The sequence below is a fragment of the Rhinopithecus roxellana genome, chromosome 6 (genome assembly GCF_007565055.1).
Source record: "Rhinopithecus roxellana isolate Shanxi Qingling chromosome 6, ASM756505v1, whole genome shotgun sequence".
Classification (NCBI taxonomy): Eukaryota; Metazoa; Chordata; class Mammalia; order Primates; family Cercopithecidae; genus Rhinopithecus; species Rhinopithecus roxellana.
The window spans coordinates 37,483,292-37,505,843 of record NC_044554.1 but is presented as its reverse complement, the minus strand read 5'-3'; the positions used below and the strand labels follow the sequence as shown (position 1 = coordinate 37,505,843).

The window sequence follows — 22,552 nt, the reverse complement described above, 5'->3', positions numbered from 1 at the left end:
GGTGTTCTTATACACACACACACACACACACACACACATACACACACATGCCTTTAGAAATGGTAACCAGACCGGGTGCAGTGGCTCATGCCCGTAATCCTAGCACTTTGGGAGGCCAAGGTGGGTGGATCACCTGAGGTCAGGAGTTTGAGACCAGCCTGGCCAACATGGTGAAACCCTGTCTCTACTAAAAATACAGAAATCAGCTGGGTGTGGTGGCACTGTAATCCCAGCTACTCGGGAGGCTGAGACAGGAGATTGCTTGAACCTGGGAGGCGGAGGTTGCAGTGAGCCTAGACTGCACCATTCTACTCCATCCTGGGCGACAGAGCAAGACTCTTATCTCAAAAAAAAAAAAAAGAATGTGGTAACCAATCTATATTCTTTTTAGGTGATCTTTGAAAAACAAAAGCAAATCTATCTGCAAACACATCTAGGTGGGGCAAGAGTGTGTGAAAATGGGACATTAATTAAGATTGATTGATGGAATAAGTGATGTAGAAAGTAGACAAAGTCCCTTCCACAATTTTGATTAAAGTTCTTTCAATTTGTCTCATCACTCAGCTTAATAAGAAATAAAATTGAAAATAATTTACATTGTCCTACTATTTACATTTTACTAACTCCATATGTGTAGAGGCATAAGGGATTTTTAGAAGAGAAACAAGGTTGAGACTTTTAAACCTGAATTTGGATAAAAGATGAATCTTCAAAAGTGATAATTTTGGAAAACAATTTTTAAGAAAGGCATGACAGCCAGTGATTATCTAGTTAGGCAATTTGTTGCCAGGAATTGTGAAGCTTTACTATAAAAACTATAGGATGAACGATGAATCCTTGCTGCTGAGATTTTATTTGTCTTCTTTTTTAATAGGTGGACATTGTACCACTGATTACCAAAGCAGACACAATTTCTAAAAATGATTTATGGATGTTTAAGAGTAAGATAATGAGTGAATTGATTAGCAGTGGCATCCAGATATATCAGCTCCCAACAGATGAAGAAACTGCTGCTCAAGCGAATTCCTCAATATGTTTCAGTAACAATATCTGACAAAGAGGCTATAAATGAGTGTTTATCCAGAATCTAGTGTGAGAATTTTTACATTTTCTTTATTTTGAAAAGCTTCTGCTGAGAATTGATTCTTTGTAAGCAGATTTATTTAGATTTAATTCAAACACCGTGTTCCTCAAGGATATTGGCCTATAATTTTCTTCTTGGAAGTATATTTTCTTGCTTTGATATCAAGGGGATGCTGCCTCATAAAATGACTCTGGAGGTGTTACCTCTTTTTTCTATTTTTTCAAAGAATTTGAGGATGTTTTATATTAAAATTTCTTTGAATGTTTGATAGAATTTACCCATGAAGTAATCTGGTCCTAGGCTATATTTTGGAGTTTTGAAAAATGACTTCTTTAGTTTCTGTATTTGTTATTGGTCTCTTTAAGCTCTCTATTCTCCATTCAGTCTTGGTAGGTTATATGTTTCTAGCCATTTCACCATTTCTTCCAAGTTGTCAAATTGGTTGATCTATAATTGTTCATAATACTCCAGTATAATTCTGTTTATTTCTGTAAGAAATAAATTTCTGTAATAAGTTGTAATATCTTCTCTTTCATTTCTTATCTTATTAACATGTTCTCTATTTTTGCCCTTAGTCAAGGTAAGGGCTTTGATTTTGATTTTTTTTTCCCAAAATCAACTCTTAGCTTAATTGATTATTTTTTTTGTTTTATTTTTTGAGATAGAGTCTCACTCTGTTGCCCAGGCTGGAGTGCAGTGGCACAATCTTGGCTCACTGTAACCTCCATCTCCCGGATTCAAGCGATTCTCCTGCTTCAGCCTCCTGAGTAGCTGGGATTACAGGAGCATGCCACCATGCCTGGCTAATTTTTGTATTTTTAGTTCAGACAGGGTTTCACCATGTTGGCTGGGCTGGTCTCGAACTCCTGGCCTCAAGAAATCTCCTGGGATTACAGGCGTGAGCCACTGTGCCTGGCCGATTAAAATTTTTTAAATTCTCTGTTTCATTTATTTATGCTCTAATCTTTGTTATATCTTTCCTTCTGCTAATTTATTTATTTATTTATTTATTTATTTATTTATTTATTTATTTATTTATTTGGTGTAAGATTAGGTTGTTTATTTGAGATCTTTTTGGGTTTTTTTTGAGATAGAGTATCTTTCTGTCGCCCAGGCTGGAGTGCAGTGACGCAATCTCGGCTCACTGCAACCTCCGCCTGCCAGGTTCAAGCAATTCTCCTCCCTCAGCCTCTTGAGTAGCTGGGACTACAGGCATGCACCACCATACCCAGCTAATTTTTTATGTATTTTTGGTAGAGATGGTGTTTCACCATGTTAGCCAGGCTGGTCTTGAACTCCTGATCTCAGGCAATCCACCTGCCTCAGCCTCCCAAAGTGCTGGGATTACAGGCATGAGCCACCATGCACAGGCGAGATCTTTTTTTAAGAGATGTAGGTGTTTACTACTATAAACTTCCTTTGTTTTTTATTTTAGATTCAGAGGGTGTAAGTGCATATTTGTCAAATAGATATATTGCATAATGGTGAGGTCTGGCTTCTAGTGTAACTATCCTGAGATAGTAAACTTTGTACCCAACAGATCATTTTTTTTTTTTTTTTTTTTTTGAGACATGGTCTCACTCTGTTGTCCCAGCTGGTGTGCAGTGCCGTGATCACATCTCACTACCAGTAGATAATTTTTTCACCATCAACCTCCTTCCAATCTCTGCCTTTTGGAGTCTCGTTATCTATTTTGTTTCCATCTTTATGTCCTTGTGTACTCATTGTTTAGCTCCTGCTTATGGGAACATGTGGTACTTGATTTTCTGTTTCTGAGTGATTTCACTTAGGATTATGGACCCCAACTCCATCCATGTTACTGCACAGAGCATGATTTCTTTTTTTTGTGGCTGCATAGTATTTCATGGTGTAGATGCACTACATTTAAAAAATCCAGTCCACTGTTAATGGACATTTAGGTTAATTCCATGACTTTACTATTATGAGTAGGAATGTAATACACATATGAGTGAAAGTGACTTTTTTATATAATGTTTACTTTCAGGTAGATGCCTAGGATAATCACTGGGTCGAATGGTAGCTCTATTTTTAGTGCTTTGAGAAATCTCTATATTGTTTTTCATAGTTTGTGCTAATTTATGGTCCCACCAACAGTGAATAAGCATTCATTATTCTCTGCATCCACACCAACATCTGTTGTGTTTGCAGTAATAGCCATTCTGACTATGTAAGATGATTGTGTGTGTGTGTGTGTGTGTGTGTTTGACACAGAGTCTCACTCTGTCACTCAGGCTGGAGTGCAGTGAAATGATTTCAGCTCACTGCAACCTCCACCTCCTGGGTTCAAGCGATTTTCCTGCCTCAGCTTCCAGGGTAGCTGGGATTACAGGTGCTCACCACCAAGCCCAGCTAATTTTTGTATTTTTAGTAGAGTTGGGGTTTAACCTTATTGGTCAGGCTGGTCTCAAACTCCTGACCTCAGGTGATCCACTCGCCTTGGCCTCCCAAAGTGCTGGGATTACAGGTGTGAGCCACTGCACCCAGCCTTTATTGTGGCTTTAATTTGCATTTCTCTGATGATTGGTGATGTTGAGCAAGTTTTCGTATGTTTGGTGGCCACTTGTGTGTCTTCTTTTGAGAAATGTCTGTTCATATCCTTTGCGGTCTTTTTAATGGGGTTGTTTATTCTTGGTTGTTGTTGAGTTGTTTGTGTCTTTGTAGATTCTGCATATTAGTCCTTTTTCAGATGCAAAGTTTGCAAATATTTTGTTTCTATTGTGTAGATTGTCTTTTTTGTTTTGTTTTGTTTTTGTTTTTGTTTTTGTTGTTATTTAGTTTTTATTTCATAATCATAAACTCAACTCTGCAATCCAGCTAGGCATGGGAGAGAACAAGGAAAACATGGAACCCAAAGGGAACTGCAGTGAGAGCACAAAGATTCTAGGATACTGCGAGCAAATGGGATGGAGGGGTGCTCTCCTGAGCTTCAGAAGGAATGGTCTAGTGGTTAAGATAAAACACAAGTCAAACTTATTCGAGTTGTCCACAGTCAGCAATGGTGATCTTCTTGCTGGTCTTGCCATTTCTGGACCCAAAGCGCTCCATGGCCTCCACAATATTCATGCCTTCTTTCACTTTGCCAAAGACCACATGCTTGCCATCCAACCACTCAGTCTTGGCAGTGCAGATGAAAAACTGGGAACCATTTGTGTTGGGTCCAGCATTTGCCATGGACAAGATGCCAGGACCTGTATGCTTTAGGATGAATTTCTCATCTTCAAATTTCTCCCCATAGGTGGACTTGCCACCAGTGCCATTATGGCGTGTGAAGTCACCACCCTGACACATAAACCCTGGAATAATTCTGTGAAAGCAGGAACCCTTATAACCAAATCCTTTCTCTCCAGTGCTCAGAGCATGAACATTTTCTGCTGTCTTTGGAACCTTGTCTGCAAACAGCTTGAAGGAGACACGGCCCAAGGGCTCGCCGTCGACGGCAATGTCGAAGAACACGGTAGGGTTGACCATGGCTAGTAGTGCAGGAATTTCCTCGGTGGCAGCGTCTGCAAAGCCAGATTGTCTGTTTACTCTGTTGATTATTTCTTTTGCTGCACTCTTTAGTTTCAGTCCCATTTGTGTATATTTGGTTTTGTTGCATATGCTTTTCAGGACTAATTTATGACTTATTTGCCTAGGCCAATATCTAGAGGAGTTTTTCCTACATTTTCTTCTAGGATTTTTGTAGCATCTGGTGTTTCATTTAAGTCATTAATGCATCTTGAGTTAAAGTTTGCATATGATGAGAGATGGGTATTCTTTTACCTATGGGTAGCCAATGTTCGCAGCACCATTTATTAAATAGAATGACCTTTCCCCATTGTTTATTTTTGCCAAGTTTGTCAAAGATCACTTGGATGTAGGCATGTGGCTTTATTACTGGTTCTTTATTCTCTTTTCTTTCACAGTTTTTTTCTTCCTTTTTTAGCTTTATCCTTCCTAGCAATGAACTTTTTATTCTGTGCCATAAATCAATCAGTCTGTTTTTGTACCAATGCCATACTGGTTTATTTAGTATTGCATTATAGTATAATTTGAAGTCAGACACATGATGCCTCTGGCTTAGTTTTTTTTGCTTAGGATTACTTTTGCTATTTAGATGCATTTTGGGTTCCATATGATATTTAGGATCTTTTTTTCTAATCCTGTGAAAAACGCTATTGGTAATTTGATAGGAATTGTGGTGAATCTTTAGGTTGCTTTGGTTAATATGGTCTTGGTAATGATATTGATTCTTGCAATCCAAAAATTCCGTAAATTTTTGGAATAGTTTCAGTAAGATTGATACCAGCTCTTCATTGTAATTCTGGCAAAATTTGGCTGAAAATCCATCTGTTCTTTTTGTTTGTTTGTTTGTTTGAAATTATTTTATTACTGAGTCTATTTCATTACTTGTTATTGGGCTATTTAGGATATCTAATTTTTTCCTAGTTCAGTCTTAAGAGGTTGTATGTTTTCAGGAATTTGTCCATTTTCTTTCTTTCTTTTTTTTTTTTTTTAAGGAATATAAAACCATTACTGACAGCTGTTCACCAGTATTTACAATAAGGTAAACAACATACAGTTGGATAACATTCTCATTACCACAAAGTTGTTTTTCCCGGCTTTTACTAAACCAGTAAAGCAAATACTGAAAAGATTGAGTCTACACGTAAGGAATGAGTTGGGGTAAAGAAAAACATGTAAGTCTTTTAGTTTACTTTTGTAATTTAAGCCATGAAGAGGCCTTTTTTTTTTTTTTCTTTTTTTTGAGACAGAGTCTCGCTCTGTTGTCCAGACTGGAGAGCAGTGGCACTATCTCAGCTCACTGTAGTGTCTGCCTCCTGGGTTCAAACAATTCTCTAGAAGAGGCCATTTTTCATTGCAGACTTGAAGAGCTATTATTCACTGCCTCCAAGCTGCTCTGGGTTGAATGTCTGCGGCGTCTCGCCCTGTGCGCCTCCAGCTCGAGCCACATCTGAGCAGGGAGGGATAAATTTAACGATTTTATCTAGGTTTTCTAGTTTGTTTGCATAAAGATATTATATTAGTTTCTGATGATCTTTTGTTTTCTGTGGTATCAGTTGTAATGTCACTTTTATCACTTCTGATTGTGTTTTTGCTTACTTGAATCTTCTCTCTTTTTTCTTGGTTAATCTAGCTAGCACCACATCAATTTTCTTTCTTTTCTTTTTTTTTTTTTTTTTTTTTTTTTTGAGACAGAGTTTCACTTTGTTGTCCAGGCTGGGGTGCACTGGCATGATCTTGACTCACTACAACCTCTGCCTCCCAGGTTTGAGCAATTCTCATGCCTCAACCTCCTGAAGCTGGGATTACAGACACCTGCCCCCATGGCCAGCTGATTTTTTGTATTTTAGTAGAGACAGGGTTTCCCCATCTTGCCCAGGCTGGTCTCGAACTCCTGAGCTCAGGCGATTCACCTGTCTCGGCCTCCCAAGGTGGTAGGATTACAGGCATGAGCCACTGTGCCTGGCCTAGCACCATATCAATTTTCTTATCTTTTCAAAAAACAAAACAGGTTTTTTGAACTAACACAGACAAAAAATAAAGAAAATTTAAATAAATAAGAGGTCAAGAAATAGGAAATTATGTAAAGCAACCCAACTTATGAGTTGTAGGCATTCCTGAGAGAGAAGAGAAGGTAAAAAGATTGGAAACATACTTGAGGGAATAATCAGAAAAACTCTCTTGGCCTTGCTAGAAAAGTACACATCCAGATGCAAGAAGCTCAGAGAACATCTGGAAATACTTTGCAAGATGAACTTCAACAGACTATCTAAAGTCAACTAGAAGGAAAATACTCTGAAAGAAGCAAGAGAGAGTTTTCAAATCACCTATAAACGAAATCACATTAGACTAACTGCAGTCTTCACAGAAGAAACTTTACAAGCCAGAAGGCACTGGGATTCTATTTTCTGTCTGTCTTCTGCTTAGTCTAGCCTATTGTTAAAGCTTTCAACTGTAAATCGGTCCTGCAGTGTGTTTTTCATTTCTACAAATTCCATTCTTTTAATTTAAAGATATCTGTACTTAATTCACATTCTGCATTGCTCTGATATCTTTGTGATGATTTTCAATCTTCTCTTGGATCTCATTGAGCTTCCTTATAATCCATATTTTGAATTCATTATCTTTCACTTCAGAATTGTCATTTTGGTTGGTTAGGATCCATTGCCAGAGAGCTAGTGCATCTTTTGGTAGTGTCAAAACATTCTACTTTTCTTTTTTTTTTTTTTTTTTAAATTCATGATGCCAAAGTTCTTATGATGGTTTCTTCTCATCTGGGAAAGTTATCACTTCTTGTTTTTGAATTTACTTTAATTTAGGTGGGGCTTTCCCCCCTTGTGGGTGTAACTATAGCGTCTATTGGGTAGGGGGCTTTGGCTTTGTTTCTTTAACCCTGTGCCCTTCTGTCAGTAGACTTTTTATTGTTTTGTGCCATTTAACCTCCATGCCAGTAAGTGGCACTCATGAGTAAGAGCCAGCTATGGCAGAAGCAGATGGTGTGTGTTTGATATCTGTTTACTGTGATTTCATCTCTGTTGTTTCAGGTGATAGGCTGGTCTATGTAATGCCTAGACTCTGAGTTGCCTGTTCAGCCTAGAGGGGAAGACAAAGCTTGGCAGAGCTGGACCACAAAGCTTACCCACCAACATCTCAATGATGAACGTCAACAGTAGCCTTTACAGGGGTGGCTGGGATAGCTCCTGGTGAAATGCTCACAGGTCTCTGTAGGGAGGGAGGAGCTGTCCCAGCTCTGCCTCCTATGTAGGTAGGAACATGATCTGTTTCCCTATCCTACCCCTGTCCCACAGAGCTCATGACTCTTAGTTCAGACAGACACTGTCATCTACCTCCAGGTCATAATGTAGCCAAGAGCCATTGAAAATGCCTGTCTGGTGACTCTTCATAGGAGCAACCTCAGGGTAGGACCTCTTCCCTCAGCCTAATACAGACAGCCCTGTGGTTTACCTGTTCTCTCATGCAGGAACGCTGCTACTTTGTGTACATAGGGAAAGCAGCTTCACCTTTCAGCACAGGAGGGTGGGTTTCAGCTGTTGTGTCGGCCGGCTGGGTCAGCACAGCCTTAGTCTCTAGAAGGGGTGATCAGGTGCCAATGGTGGACTGGGCTAGCCATTTTCTTGATTCTCAGATCCCAAATGGTGTTCTGGATGGTATGCATAAGTACTGGAGGGACTGGATCAGAAACAGGCTGGCATATGTGTCCTCAGGTACCCAGGGTTCAGATGCTGGCTGTGATAGAGAGGGGCAGGCTGGCCCCCACACAACTGGCAGAAAACTTAGGCAGGGGCAGGAAGAATTCTCAGGCAACTGCAGAATGCTAAAGCAACAGCAGTGCCAGGGCTGATTGCAAGTACCTGGGGCTGGGCTCTCAGAAGAGTGCCAGGCCACAGCTGAAATGATCAGATAGGAACATTGTTCTTAATTATTTTTCTTTGAGACAGAGTTTTGCTCTTGGTGCCCAGGCTGTAGTGCAATGGTGGTGCCTCAGCTCACTGCAGCCTCTGCCTCCCGGGTTCAAGCAATTCTCCTCCCTCAGCCTCCTGAGTAGCTGGCATTACAGGCACCTGCCATCACACCAGCTAATTTTTGTATTTTTAGTAGAGATGGGGTTTTGCCACGTTGGCCAGGCTGGTCTTGAACTCCTGACCTCAGGTGATTTGCCTGCCTCAACCTCCCAGAGTGCTGGGATTACAGGTGTGAGCCACTGCACCCAGCCTGTCCTTTATTCTTAAAGGACAGTTTTTTGGGGGTAAAGTATTCCTTTTGGTCTTTCTCTTTCTTCCAGTACATTGAATCATCCCACTGTTTCTTGACCTGAAAGATTTCTGTTGAGATATCTGTTGATAGTCTTATGCGGGCTCCCTTATATGGGACAAGATGTTTTTCTCTGGCTGCTTTCAGAATTCTCTTTGTGATATAGGTCAGAGTATACAAAGATTCAGTTTGCAAAATGAGTAATTTCTTTTTTTTTTTTTTTTTTTTTTTGAGATGTAGTCTCACTCTGTTGTCCAGGCTGGAGTGCACTGGCAGCGATCTTGGCTCACTGCAAGCTCTGCCTCCTTCTGAGATTTCTATAATGCGTACATTGGTTTTCTTGATGATTTTCTGTAAGTTCCATATGCTCTCTTCACTTTTTCCGTCCTTTTTGTTTTTGTTCATCTAATGATAATTTCAAATAATTTGTTTTAGAGTTCACTCATTCTTTCTTCTGCTTGATTGAGTCTTGCATTGAAGTTGTCCACTAAAATTCTCAGTGCAATTATTTTACTTTGTAGAACCAGAATTTTTGTGTTTTTTATTTCTTGATTGAACTTCTAATTTTCATGTATTGTTTTCCTGATTTCATTTTGTCATTTATCTGTATTTGCTTGAAGCTTATTTAGCTTTTTTTATAGACAATGATTTTGAATTTTGCCGGGTGTGGTGGCTCACACCTGTAATTCCAGCACTTTGGGAAGCCCAGGTGGGCGGATCACCTGAGGTCAGGAGTTTGAGGCTAGCCTGGCCAACATGGTGACACCCCTTCTCTACTAAAAATACAAAAACTAGCTGAGCATGGTGGTGCGTGCCTGTAGTTCCAGCTACTCGGGAGGCTGAGGCAGAATCGCTTGAACTTGGGAAGTGGAGGTTGCAGTGAGTTGAGATCACACCACTGTACTCCAGCCTGGGTGACAGAACGAGACTCTTGTCAAAACAGACAAACAAACAAACGTAATTATTTTGAATTTTTTTCAAGTAGCACATGGATCTTCATTATTTTAGGGCCTGTTAATGGCTTTATATTAGGGATTTTTTTCTCTCTCTCTTTTTTTTGTGGGGGGGGGCGTCATGTTTGACTTATTCCTCATGATCTTCATAGTCTTGCATTGGTCTTTGCTTATTTAAAGGAGCAATCTTGTCTTCTTATCTTTACAGACTCGTTTTATTAGGTAAAGACACTCTCATCTTAGGCTCCCAACTGGTGTAACTACGTTAGGGACCATGGTCATGTGGGATGGATCGGGTCCTGGTCTTCTGTGAGTTCTGCAGTCAGTCTATGTGGGTGACGCTCCTGGAAGGACTTTGGACAAGGAGCTTCAGTGCTTCAGGCATGTGGGGTTGGAGCCAAGTCCACAGAGAAATGCGGATGCTTATAGGTCTGCTGAGTCTGCACTTAGTGTATTTGCTACTAAGGTGTGAGCCTGTCTTCTTAAAGGGGCTTTCCTTGGTCTTCAAATGTACTAGAATATCATAATCTGCTATCTGGATTCCAAAGCTCCCACAATGGCACTTTTGTCCATAGATGCTTGCCAAATTAGCGTTTTCTCGGGGGATAAGAACTGGGATCTCCTATTCTTTTATCTTGCAGGTGTCACTCTCCTTTAATTATTTAATCTTGGTTTCTCTTAGATCTGTGGACCTAATTATAATGACTATTAGAAATGAAATATTTTTTGGATAAATCCAACATCTGAACAGTCTCACAGCCAGTTTCTGTTGACAACTTTGTTTCTTTTTTTTTTTGATACGGAGTCTCGCTCTGTCACCCAGGCTGGAGTGCAGTGGCCAGATCTCAGCTCACTGCAAGCTCCACCTCCCAGTTTTACGCCAGTCTCCTGCCTCAGCCTCCCGAGTAGCTGGGACTACAGGTACCCGCTACCTCACCCGGCTAGTCCTTTGTATTTTTTCATAGAGATGGGGTTTCACCGTGTTAGCCAGGATGGTCTCGATTTCCTCACCTCGTGATCCGCCCGTCTCAGCCTCCCAAAGTGCTGGGATTACAGGCTTGAGCCACCATGCCCGGCCTGTTTCTTTTTTTAAGGGTATATTTTATTTTATACATTGCATGTAATATTTTGTTACAAATGGGGTGTTTTAGATACTGCATTGTGACAACTTAGGGTGCGAGTTCTATCTCCTCCCCTAGAGCTTGTTATGTATTTGTTCAGTAACTGGCAGAATTGTTTGAGTAAAGTCTGTTTCTCTTCCTACAATGTTAAGCTTCTGATGTTGCTCCTCGTTAAGGTACAGTTTTAGGCAGGCCCATAGCCGCACTGAATGAAGTGGTTTTGGTTGCCCTGTCTCTTTTCACATGATCATACCCAACTGATAAGCTCCACTAATTGCCAGCGGTTGCTCAATTGTTTGCAGCACTGCCCTGTTAAATATATTATTCTGTAAATGAATTCTATCAAATTGTCTCCTTTTAAGGAATGGGAGAAAAATGATGTCTACTAAAAATCTTTTTACTTTGTGTTTCCCACAACAGGATACCTTGCTTTAGGCTCTGCTCAGTAGACAGTTTCCAACTGTACAACAGCCTGAGACTGATGCTGACAGAAACCAATTAGTGCATATTGTTAAGTCTTAAAATGAGATGCAGGGTAGATCCCTAATTAAATTTACTACAATATCATCTCGCTGTCATTTTTATAACAGGAGTGAGAGTAATAGAGTAAGCTCTATTGGTGCTAGAGAATTCAATTGATATCATTCTTGTTCTCTAGGCGCTGTTACCCTTTGCTGTGATGGGGAGTATGGATGAAGTGAAAGTTGTAGAAAGGATGGTCAGAGGCCATCACTACCCTTGGGGAGTTTTGCAAGGTAAAAATGAAAGAGGGCAGGCTTTGGAATGATTAGTTAAATATATGTGTATCATTCATAGTCTCAAAGTAACATTTTAACTTGGGCTAATATTGGTAACTCTTATAATCTGTAAGTTAACAGTTACTAATGAGGAACATAAACTCTGTTTTATTTAAACTAATGCTTACTTTGACCATGATTCATTCTCATAGAAGTTTGCTGAACCCTGCTTTAAGCCAAAATCTACAGAGGCTGGGAAGAACCTCTTTGTTTATCCAGTGCTCCCAATGCACCATGTACATATTATCTGTCTGTGTGTCAATCATGACATTGAGAATGCTGGAAAGCACTTTAAACAAAATGGAAGCAAAAATACTAGTGTGTAGACATGTTACATAAACTCATTACTACCTAATGTAGAAACCATTTTAAACTGGTCACTAGAAAAAAGAGTGATAAACTTTTTAAAACAAGAAAGTACAATTTACCTTTGGCTAAAGATTATACCTTTGACATTTATATTATTATTTAGCGTCATACTAAGTTAGAATAGTGTAGTAAGCAGTAATTTATTGTCTGATTCATATACTTGTGGTACTAATTATTGGAGAATGGAAAATTTCTACTTGTACTGGTTTCCAAATGATATTTTTTGTTTTTTTTTGTTTGTTTTTTGAGACAGAGTTTTGCTCTTGTCACCCAGGCTGGAGTGCAGTGGCACGATTTTGGCCCACTGCAACCTCCACCTCCTGGGTTCAAGTGATTCTCCTGCCTCAGCCTTCCCAGTAGCTGGGATTACATGCGCCTACCACCACACCTGGCTAATTTTTGTATTTTTAGTAGAGATGGAGTTTCACCATATTAGGCTGATCTTGAACTCCTGATCTCAGGTGATCCACCTGCCTTAGCCTCCCAAAGTGCTGGGATTAAGGCATGAGCCACCGTGCCCAGCCCCAAATGATGTTTTTAATAAATTGACATATTAGAAATTTTAAAATTTGTTAAGGATACTTAAAACTTAATGTTTTAATATTTGTTGTATTATGTTGTATTACATATTAGTATATGTTATAAAATATATAACTATACTATATGTGGATGTATAAAATTTGGTCACAGTATTAATCACAATAAACCATATATTGTGGTCAGTTTTCTGGACATGATAAATACAGGAGAGAGCCATACAAATTATTTTTCATTAATTAATCTTCATTGACAAAACTATATATACTTTTCATGTACAACATATTGTTTTGAAATACATATACATTGTGGAATGGTTACATTGATTTAATTAACATGTGTTATCTCAATTATTTTTGTGATGAAAACTTAACATCTATCTTAGCAATTTTCAAGAATATAAAATATTGTTATTAACATAGTCACTATGTTGTACAATAGATCTCTTTAACTTTTTCTTATCTAACTAAAACTTTGTATCCTTTGACTAACATCTCTCCTACCATACCCTCTACCTAACTCACATAACCACCATTCTACTCTCTGTTTCTACAAGTTTAACTTTTAAAAATTTGATCTATTAGTGAGATCATTTACTATTTGTCTTTCTGTGCTTGGCGTATTCACTTAGTGTAAAGTCCTCCAGTTCCATCCATGTTGCTGCAAATGATAGGATTTCCTGATTTTTAAGGCTGAATAGTATTCCATTGCACATGTATGCCACAGTTTTTTCTTCATGCATCTATTCATGGACACTTAGATTGCTTCCATATCTTGGCTCTTGTGAATAATGGTAGTGTAGGTATCTCTCTGACATACCGACTTCATTTTTGGGAGGTAATATATCCAGTAGTGAGATGGCTGGATCATATGGTCGTTGTTTTATTTTTAATTTTTTGAAGAAACTCCATGCTGTTTTTCATAATAGCTATCCTAATTTACATTGCCACAAACAGTGTACAAGGGTTCTCTTTTTTTCCATGTCCTCACCAGCACTTGTTTGTCTTATTGATAATAGTCATTTTAGCATGGATGAAGTAACAGCTTATTGTGTTTTTAATTTTTTTTTTTTTTTTTTTGAGATGGAGTTTAGCTCTTGTTGCCCAGGCTGGAGTGAAATGGTGTAATCTTGGCTCACTGCAACCTCCGCCTCCTGGGTTCAAGCAGTTCTCCTTCCTCGGTCTCCCAAGTAGCTGGGATTTTTTTTTTTTTTTTTTTGTATTTTTAGTAGCGACAGGGTTTTGGCATGTTGGTCAGACTAATCTCGAACTCCTGAACTCAGGTAATCCACCTGCCTCAGACTCCCAAAATGCTAGGATTATAGGCATGAGCTACCACACTGGGCCTGTGTTTTTTAATTTTTAATTTTTATGGATACATAGTAGGTGTATATATTTATAGGGTGCATGAGATATTTGATACTGGCATTCAATGTGCGGTAATCACATCAGGGTAAGTAGAGTACCCGTCAACTCAAGCATTTATCCTTTCTTTGTGTCACAAACAATCCAATTATACTCTTAGTTATTCTAAAATGTACAGTAAATTATTGTTGACTGTAGTCACCCTTTTGTGCCGTCAAATACTAGATCTTATTCATTCTATTTATATATTTGTACCATCCCCGCTTCTCTCCCTCCCAATCCTTTCCTAGTTGCTGGGAATTAACATTCCACTCTTTATCCCCATGGGTTCAATTGTTTTAATTTTTAGCTCCACAAATGAGTGAAGGGAAGACATGTCTTCCTGTGTCTTGCTTATTTCACTTAACATAATGTCCTCGGTTCCATCCATGTTGTTGCAAATGACAGGATCTCATTATTTTTTGTGACTGAATAGTACTCCATCATGTATATGTACCACATTTACTTTATTCATTCATCTGATGATGGATACTTAGGTTGCTTTCAAATCTTGGCTATTGTGAATAGTGCTGTAACAAACATGGGAGTGGAGCTATCTCTTTGATATACTACTTTCCTTTCTTCTGGGTATACACCTACTAGTGGGATTGCTGGATCCTATGGTAGTTCTATTTTTGTTTTGTTTTTTTTTAGGAAACTCCATACTGTTTTCCATAGAGACTGTACTGATTGACATTCCAACCAACAGTATACAGGGATTTCTTTTTCTCCACATCCTCACCAGCATTTGTTATTGCCTGTCTTTTGGATAAAAGCTTTTTTAACTGGGATGAGATGATATCTCATTGTAGTTTTTATTTGCCTGTCTCTGGTAATGAGTGATGTTGAAAACCTTTTCATTTGCTTGTTTGGCATTTTAAAAAACCCACAACGAGCAGTTACTTCACACATGTTAAAATGGCTGTTGTCAATAAGACAAAAGAAGACATTTGTATGTCTTCTTTGGAGAAATGTCTATTCAGATCTTTTGCCCATTTTAAATCGGATTATTAGATTTTTTCCTATTGAGTTGTTTGAGCTTCTTAAATATATTCTGGTTATTAATCTCTTGTCAGATAAATTGTTTGCAAATATTTTCTCATTGTGTAGGTTATCTCTTCACTTTGTTGATTATTTCCTTTGTTTTGCAGAAGGCTTTTAACTTGAGATGATCCCATTTGTCTATGTTTGCTTTGATTGTCTGTGCTTGTAGGGTATTACTCAATAAATGTCCTAAAGAGTTTCCCCATTGTTTTTTGTAGTAGTTTCATAGTTTGGGGTCTTAAATTTAAGATTTAATCCTTTTGATTTGATTTTAATATGTGGTGAGAGATAAAAGTCTAGTTTCTTTCTTCTGCATGTGGATATCCAGTTTTCCCAACACGATTTATTGAAGAGCTTATCCTTTCCCCAATGCATGTGCTTGGCACCTTTGTTGAAAATGAGTTCTCTGTGCCTGTATGGATTTATTTCTGTGTTCTCTATTCTGTTCAATTGGTCCATGTGTCTGTTTTTATACTGGTACCATGCTGTTTCACTTATAGCTTTGTAGTATAATTTGAAGTCAGGTAATGCGATTCCCTCCAGTATTGTTATTTTTGCTCAGAATTGCTTTAAGTATTATTATTATTTTTTTTTGGTTCTATATACATCTTAGGATTGTTTTTTCTTTTACTATGAAGAATGTCATTGGTATTTTGATAGGGATTGCATTTAATCTATAGATTGCTTTAGGTAGTATGGACATTTTAACAATATTATTGATTCTTCCAATCCATGAACATGTTTTGTGTCCTCTTGCATCAGTGTTTTATAATTTTCGTTGTAGAGATTTTTCATTTTTTTGGTTATGTTTATTTCTAGGTATTTTATTTTATTTATAGCTACTGTAAATTAGATCAGTTTTTATTTCTTTTTCAGATTGTTCACTTTTGCTATAAAAATGCTACTGATTTTTGTAGGTTGATTTTTGTGTGTTGTAACTTATTAATTTTGTTTATCAGTTCTAATAGTTTTTTTTGGTGGAGTCTTTAGGTTTTTCTGAATAGGAGATCAAATCGTCTGCAAACAAAGATAATTTGACTTCTTCCTTTCCAGTTTGGATACCCTTTATATCTTTCTCTTGTCTTATTGCTCTAGCTAGGACTTCCAGTTTAATAACAGCAATGAAAGTGGACATCCTTGTCATTTTCCAGACCTTAGAGGAAAAGCTTTAAATTTCTTCCCATTCAGTATGATACTAGCTGTGGGTCTGCGATACATGGCTTTTATTATGTTGAAGTATTTTCCTTCTATCCCCAGTTTTTTGAAATTTTTTATGATGAAGGGATATTGAATTTTATCAAATGCCCTTTGAGCATCAATTAAAATGATCATATGGTTTTTGTCCTTCATTCTGTTGATATGATGTACAATATTGATTGATTTTTGTGTGTTGAAGCATCATTGCATCCCTGGGATAAAGCCACTTGGTCATGATGAATGATTTTTAATGTGTTGTTGAGTTCAGTTTGCTAGTATTTTTTTGAGGGGTTTTTCAACAACATTCCTCAGAGATATTGGCCTGGAGTTTTCTTGTTTTGATGTATCAGGGTAATACTGGCCTTGTTGAATGAGTTCTGATGTATTCCCTCCTCCTGTATGTTTTAGAATAGTTTGAGTAGAATTAATATTAGTTCTTTATTTTGGTGAAATTCAGCAGTGAAGCCATCATATCCTGGACTTGTCTTTGCTGGGAGACTTCTTATATCGGTTTTGATCTCATTACTTGTTATTGGTCCATTCAGGTTTAGAATTTCTTCATGGTTCAATCTTGATAGGTTGTATGCGTCTAGGAATTCATCCATTTCTTCTACGTTTTTTAATTTATTAGGCATATAGTAGCTCATAGTAGCCTCTAATGAGCCTTTGGATTTCTGCAGCATCAGTTGTAATGCCTCCTTTTTTTCTTTCTTTTTTTTTTTAATTTTTTTTATTTTTAGAGATGGGGGTTTCCCAGTGTTTCCCAGGTTGGTCTCAAACTCCTGGCTCAAGCAATCCTCCTGTCTCAGCCTCCCAAAGTGCTGGGATTACAGTCGTGAGCCACTGCACCTGGCCATAATGTCTCCTTTTTCATCTCTGAGTTTATTTATTTGGGTCTACTCTTTTTTTTTTTCCCCTAGTCTGGCTAAAGGTTTGTAGATTTTGTTTATATTTTCAAAAAATAAACTTTTCATTTCATTGATCTTTGGTATTTTTTCATTTTTAATTTCATTTATTTCTGCTCTGATTTTTATTCTTTCTTTTCTTATACTAATTTTGGGGTTGGTTTGCTCTTGCTTTCTAGTTCTTTAAGATGCATTGTTAGGTTGTTTATTTGATGTTTTTCTACTTTTTTTAATGTAGGAACTTGTCACTATAAACTTTGTTCTTAGTACGGCTTTTGCTGTATCCTGTAGGTTTTGGTATGTTACATTTCCATTTTCATTTGTTTCAATAAATTTTAAAATTACCTTCTTTATTTCCTCATTAACCCACTGGTCATTCAGGAACACATTGCTTAATTTCCATGTGTTTGTGTAGTTTCCAAAGTTCCTCTTGTTATTGATCTATACTTTTATTCCATTGTAGTCAGGGATAATACTTGATTTCATATTTTGTGTTGTTTAAGACTTGTTTTGTGGCCTAACATATTCTCTATCCTTGAGAATATGCTACATGCTGAGGAGATGAATGTGCATTCTGTAGCCATTGTATGAAATGTCCTGTAACTATCTTTTAGGTCCATTTGGTCCATACTGCAGATTAAGTCTAATTTTTTTGCTGATTTTCTGTCTGGATGATCTGTCCAATGCCAAAAATGGAGTGTTGAAGTCTCCAGCTATTATTGTATTATAATCTTTCTCTTTCTTTAGCTCTAATAATATTTCCTTCATATATCTAAGTGCTCCAATGTTGGGTACATACATATTTATAGTGGTTATGGTCTCTTGCTGAATTGATCCTTTTATCAATAAGTAATGAATCTTCCTTGTCTGTTTTTACAGTTTTTGTCTTGAAATGTATTTTATCTGATATAAGTATACATTTTCGTGTTCGTTTTTGGTTTCCATTGGCGTGGAATTATCTTCCTGTCCCTTTATTTTTAGTCTATGTGTGTCTTTTTAGGTGAAGTGTGTTCTAGTAGGTAACAGATCGTTGGTTTTTTTTTTTTTTTTTTAATACAATCAGCCACTCTATCTTTTCTTTTCTTTTTTTTTTTTTTTTTTTGAGACAGAGTCTTGCTCTGTCACCCAGGCTGGAGTGCAGTGGCACAATCTCAGCTCACTGCAACCTCCAACCTCTACTTCCTGGGTTCAAGTGATTCTCCTGCCTCAGCCTCCCTAGTAACTGGGATTACAGGCGCCCACCACCATGCCTGGCTAATCACTCTATATCTCTTGATTGGAGAGTTTAATCCATTTACATTCAATGTTATTATTGATAAGTAAGGACTTACTCTTGTTATTTTGTTATTTGTTTTCTGGTGGGTTTGTGGTCTTCTCTTCCTTTTTACCTACTTTCTTGTCTTCTTTTTAGTCAAGGTGATTTTCTCTGATGGTATGCTTTAATTTCTTGCTTTTTATTTTTTGTGTATCTGTTGTACGTTTTTTGATTTGTGGCTACCATGGAGCTTGTATATAACATCTTATAACCCGTTATTTAAAACTGATTACAACTTACCCCTGATTGCATAAATGAACAAAGAAACTAACAAGCAAAAACTAATAAAAACTTTACACTTTAACTTCATCCCTCCACTTTATTAACATTTTTTAAATTTCTATTTATATCTTATACTGTCTATGTCTTGAAAAGTTGTTGTAGTTATTATTTTTGATAGTTTACCTTTCAGTATTTCTACTCCAGATATGAATGCTTTACCCACCACAATAAGCTTGTTTTAACATTCCATGTGTATCTGTAGACTTACTATTAGGTTGGTGCAAAAGTAGTTGTAGTTTTTGCTATTAAAAGTTATGGCATTAAAAGTAATGGCAAAAAACACAGTTCCTCTTTTTTTTTTTTGAGACAGAGTGTAGCTCGTGTCGACCAGGCTGAAGTGCAATGGTGCGATCTCAGCTCACTGCAACCTCCGCCTCTCGGGTTCAAGCAATTCTCCTGCCTCAGCCTTCTAAGTAGCTGGAATTAAAGGCATGCACTACCATGCCCGGCTAATTTTTGTATTTTTAGTAGAGATGGGGTTTCATTATGTTGACCAGGCTAGTCTCAAACTCCTTACCTCGTGAGCCTCAGCCTCTCAAAGTGCTGGGATTACAAGCATGAGCCACCATGCCTGGCCCACATTTCCTCTTGAGTCAACCTAGTATTACCAGTGAGTCTTGTACCTTCAAATGGTTTCATAATATATATATATTATTTCATAATATGTATATAAATTCTCTTTAGTATTTATTTTAGGATAGGTTTGGTGTTAATGAAATCCTTCAACTTTTATTTGTCTGGGAAAGTCTTCATTTCTCCTTCATGTTTGTAGGATATTTTTGCTGGTTATACCATTCTTGGCTAAAAGGTTTTCTTCTTTAGCATTTTACATATGTCATGCAACTCTCTCCTGGCTTGTAAGGTTTTCACTGAAAAGTGTGCAACCAGACACGTTGAAGCTCTATCGTATGTTGTTTGTTTGTTTTCTCTTGCTGCTTTTAGGATCCTTTCTTTATCCTTGACCTTTGGGAGTTTGATTATCACATGCATTGAGGTAGTCTTCTATGGGTTAAATCTGCTTGGTGTTCTATAACCTTCTTGTACTTGAACATTGATATTTTTCTCTAGGTTTGAGATGTTCCCTGATATTATCCCTCTGAGTAGTCTTTCTCTTCCTATCCCTCCCTCTCTCTGACTCCTTTTAAAGGCCAATAACTCTTAGATTTGCCACTTTGAGGCTATTTTTAGATCTCGTAGACACACTTTATTTTTAGTTTCATTTTTCTTTTCTTTTTTTTTTTTTTTTTTGAGTTGAAGTCTCACTGTGTCGCCCAGGCTGGAGTGCTGTGGTGCAATCTCAGCTTACTGCAAGCTCCGCCTCCCACGGTCACGCCATTCTCCTGCCTCAGCCTCCCCAGTAGCTGGGACTACAGGCGCCCACCACCATGCCCAGTTAATTTTTTGTATGTTTTTTAGTAGAGATGGGGTTTCACCGTGTTAGCCAGGATGTTCTCGATCTCCTGACCTCGTGATCTACCCGCCTTGGCCTCCCAAAGTGCTGGGATTACAGGCGTGAGCCACCACACATGGCTTCATTTTTCTTTTGTCTCCTCTAACTGTATTTTCAAATAGCTTTCTTCAAGCTCACTAATTTTTTCTTCTGCTTGACCAGTTCTGCTGTTAAGAGACTCTGATGCATTCTTCAGTATGTCAATTAAATTTTTCAGTTTCAGTATTTCTGCTTGATTTTTAATAATTATTTTAATCTCTTTGGTGAATTTATCTAATGTAATTCTGGATTTCTTCTCTCTGTTATCTTGAATTTTATTGAGCTCTTCTAAAACAGCTATTTTGAGTTCTCTGAAAGGTTACATATCTCTGTCCTGAGATGTGTGATTGGGATTGGTCATTAGTGCCTTATATGGTTCATTTGGTGAGGTCATGTTTTCTGGGATGGTCTTGATGCTTGTCATTGTTCATCTATGTCTGGGCATTGAAGAGTTAGATATTTATTGTAGTCCTTTGCATTCTGGGCTCAGTTGTGCCTGTTCTTCCTGAGAAGATTTTCTAAGTATTCAAAGGGAATTTATTAGGACTTATTAATTATTACCCTAAGCCCAGTAACACTGTGATTCTAGCAGACTCATACTGCCTTAGTGGTCTTGGATAATATCTGGGAGAATTCCTTGGATTATTAGGCAGAATCTCTCAAACACTTTTCTCACTTTCTCCCAAACTGAAGGAGTCTCTCTGTCTGTGCTAGGTTGCTTGGGGTTGAGGGAGGGGTGACATCGTTGATCCTGTGGACACCACAGCTGGTACTGTGCTGGGTCATGTATGAAGCCAGCAAATTACTAGGTCCTACCCAAGGCCCATGGCAACGACTGCCTTGCTACTACTGATGTTTAAGGCCCAAGGGCTCTTCAGTCAGCAGGTGGTGAGTCCTGCCGGGCTGGGTCTGTCTCTTCAGTGCAGCAAGTTCCCTTCTGTCCCAGAGTGGGTCTAGAAATGTCCAGGAAGTAGGGCCTGGAATTGGGGGCTTCAGGAATCAATTTAGTGGTGTGCTTTCCTGTGGCTGAGCTGCTACTCAAGTTGTAAGACACAGTTCTCTTCTAATCTTCCTTCTCTTTCCCACAAGTGGAAGGAGTCTCTCTTTGAGCTGCACTGCCTGGGGTTGAGGGAGGTGTGATACAAGCACTTCTTGGCCACCAAAAGTGATGTCTCACTGGGTCATGCACATTCCCATTCCACTGGCTCTGAGTGAGTTCAGCACCTGGATTCACCCAAGGACTGCATACCTTGTGGCCTGACTGCCTTTCAAATTTATTCAGGACCCCAGGGCACTTTAATTAACTAGTGGTAGAGGTAGCTGGAACTGAAGTTCCTATCTGTCTCTGGCATGGGAGATTCCTCTTTAGTGGGAGCTAGGTTAAATGCTCCCTTTGGCCGGGAGTGGTGGCTCACACCTGTAGTCCCAGCACTTTGGGAGACCAAGGCGGGCGGATCACCTGAGGTCAGGAGTTCGAGACCAGCCTGACCAATGTGGTGAAACCCTGTCTCAACTAAAAATACAAAAATTAGCTGGGCATGGTGGTGTGCAGCTGTAGTCCCAGCTACTCGGGAGGCTGAGACAGGAGAATCACTTGAATCTGGGAAGTGGAGGTTGCAGTAAGCCGAGATCACACCACTGCTCTCCAGCCTGGGTGAAAGAGTGAGACTTCATCTAAAAAAAAAAAAAAAATGCTCCCTTTGTGGGCACTAGAAGAATTCTGCCCTGTATTGTGTTCCACTGTGACAGGGCAGTCACTGAGTTCCAATGCAAAGTCCCATAATCACTTCACTGTCCCTCCCCAAAGCACACAGATTCTTTCTTTGTTCAGTATGGTGCTGCTGGGGGATGAATGTCAGATGGTATAGGCTATGCAAGACTCTCTTTACTACAATCTTCAGTGCCTCTTTTCTTGATATAATATTAAAACCAGGTACTGAGATTGCTTTCATTCTTACGAAGGTGCTTTTTTGCATAGATAATTGTTTAATTTGGTGTTTATGTAGGGGAATGATTGATGAGGGATTCTATTCAGCCATCTTGCTCCACCCCACTCCCCATTTTAGCAATTTCGAAATATATAGTAGCTTATTATTAACTATAGACACCATGCAATGCAATAGATCACTGAAGCTTATTCCTCCCATCTAACTACAACTTTGTACCAGTTTGATCAATATTTTCTGTTTCCCCATCCCTCTGTCTCCCCACTTTCCTCCTGCTCACCACCTGTCTATTCTCTATTTCTGTGAGACTTTT

At 38.4% G+C, this 22,552-nt stretch overlaps 2 pseudogenes; one reads left to right on the top strand and one right to left on the bottom strand.

The window, feature by feature from the left end:
- Window positions 1-949: 949 nt before the first annotated feature.
- Window positions 950-22,552, top strand: part of LOC104666410 — a 53,076-nt pseudogene continuing 31,473 nt past the window's right edge.
- On the bottom strand, window positions 3,886-4,573 carry LOC115898303 (annotated as a pseudogene).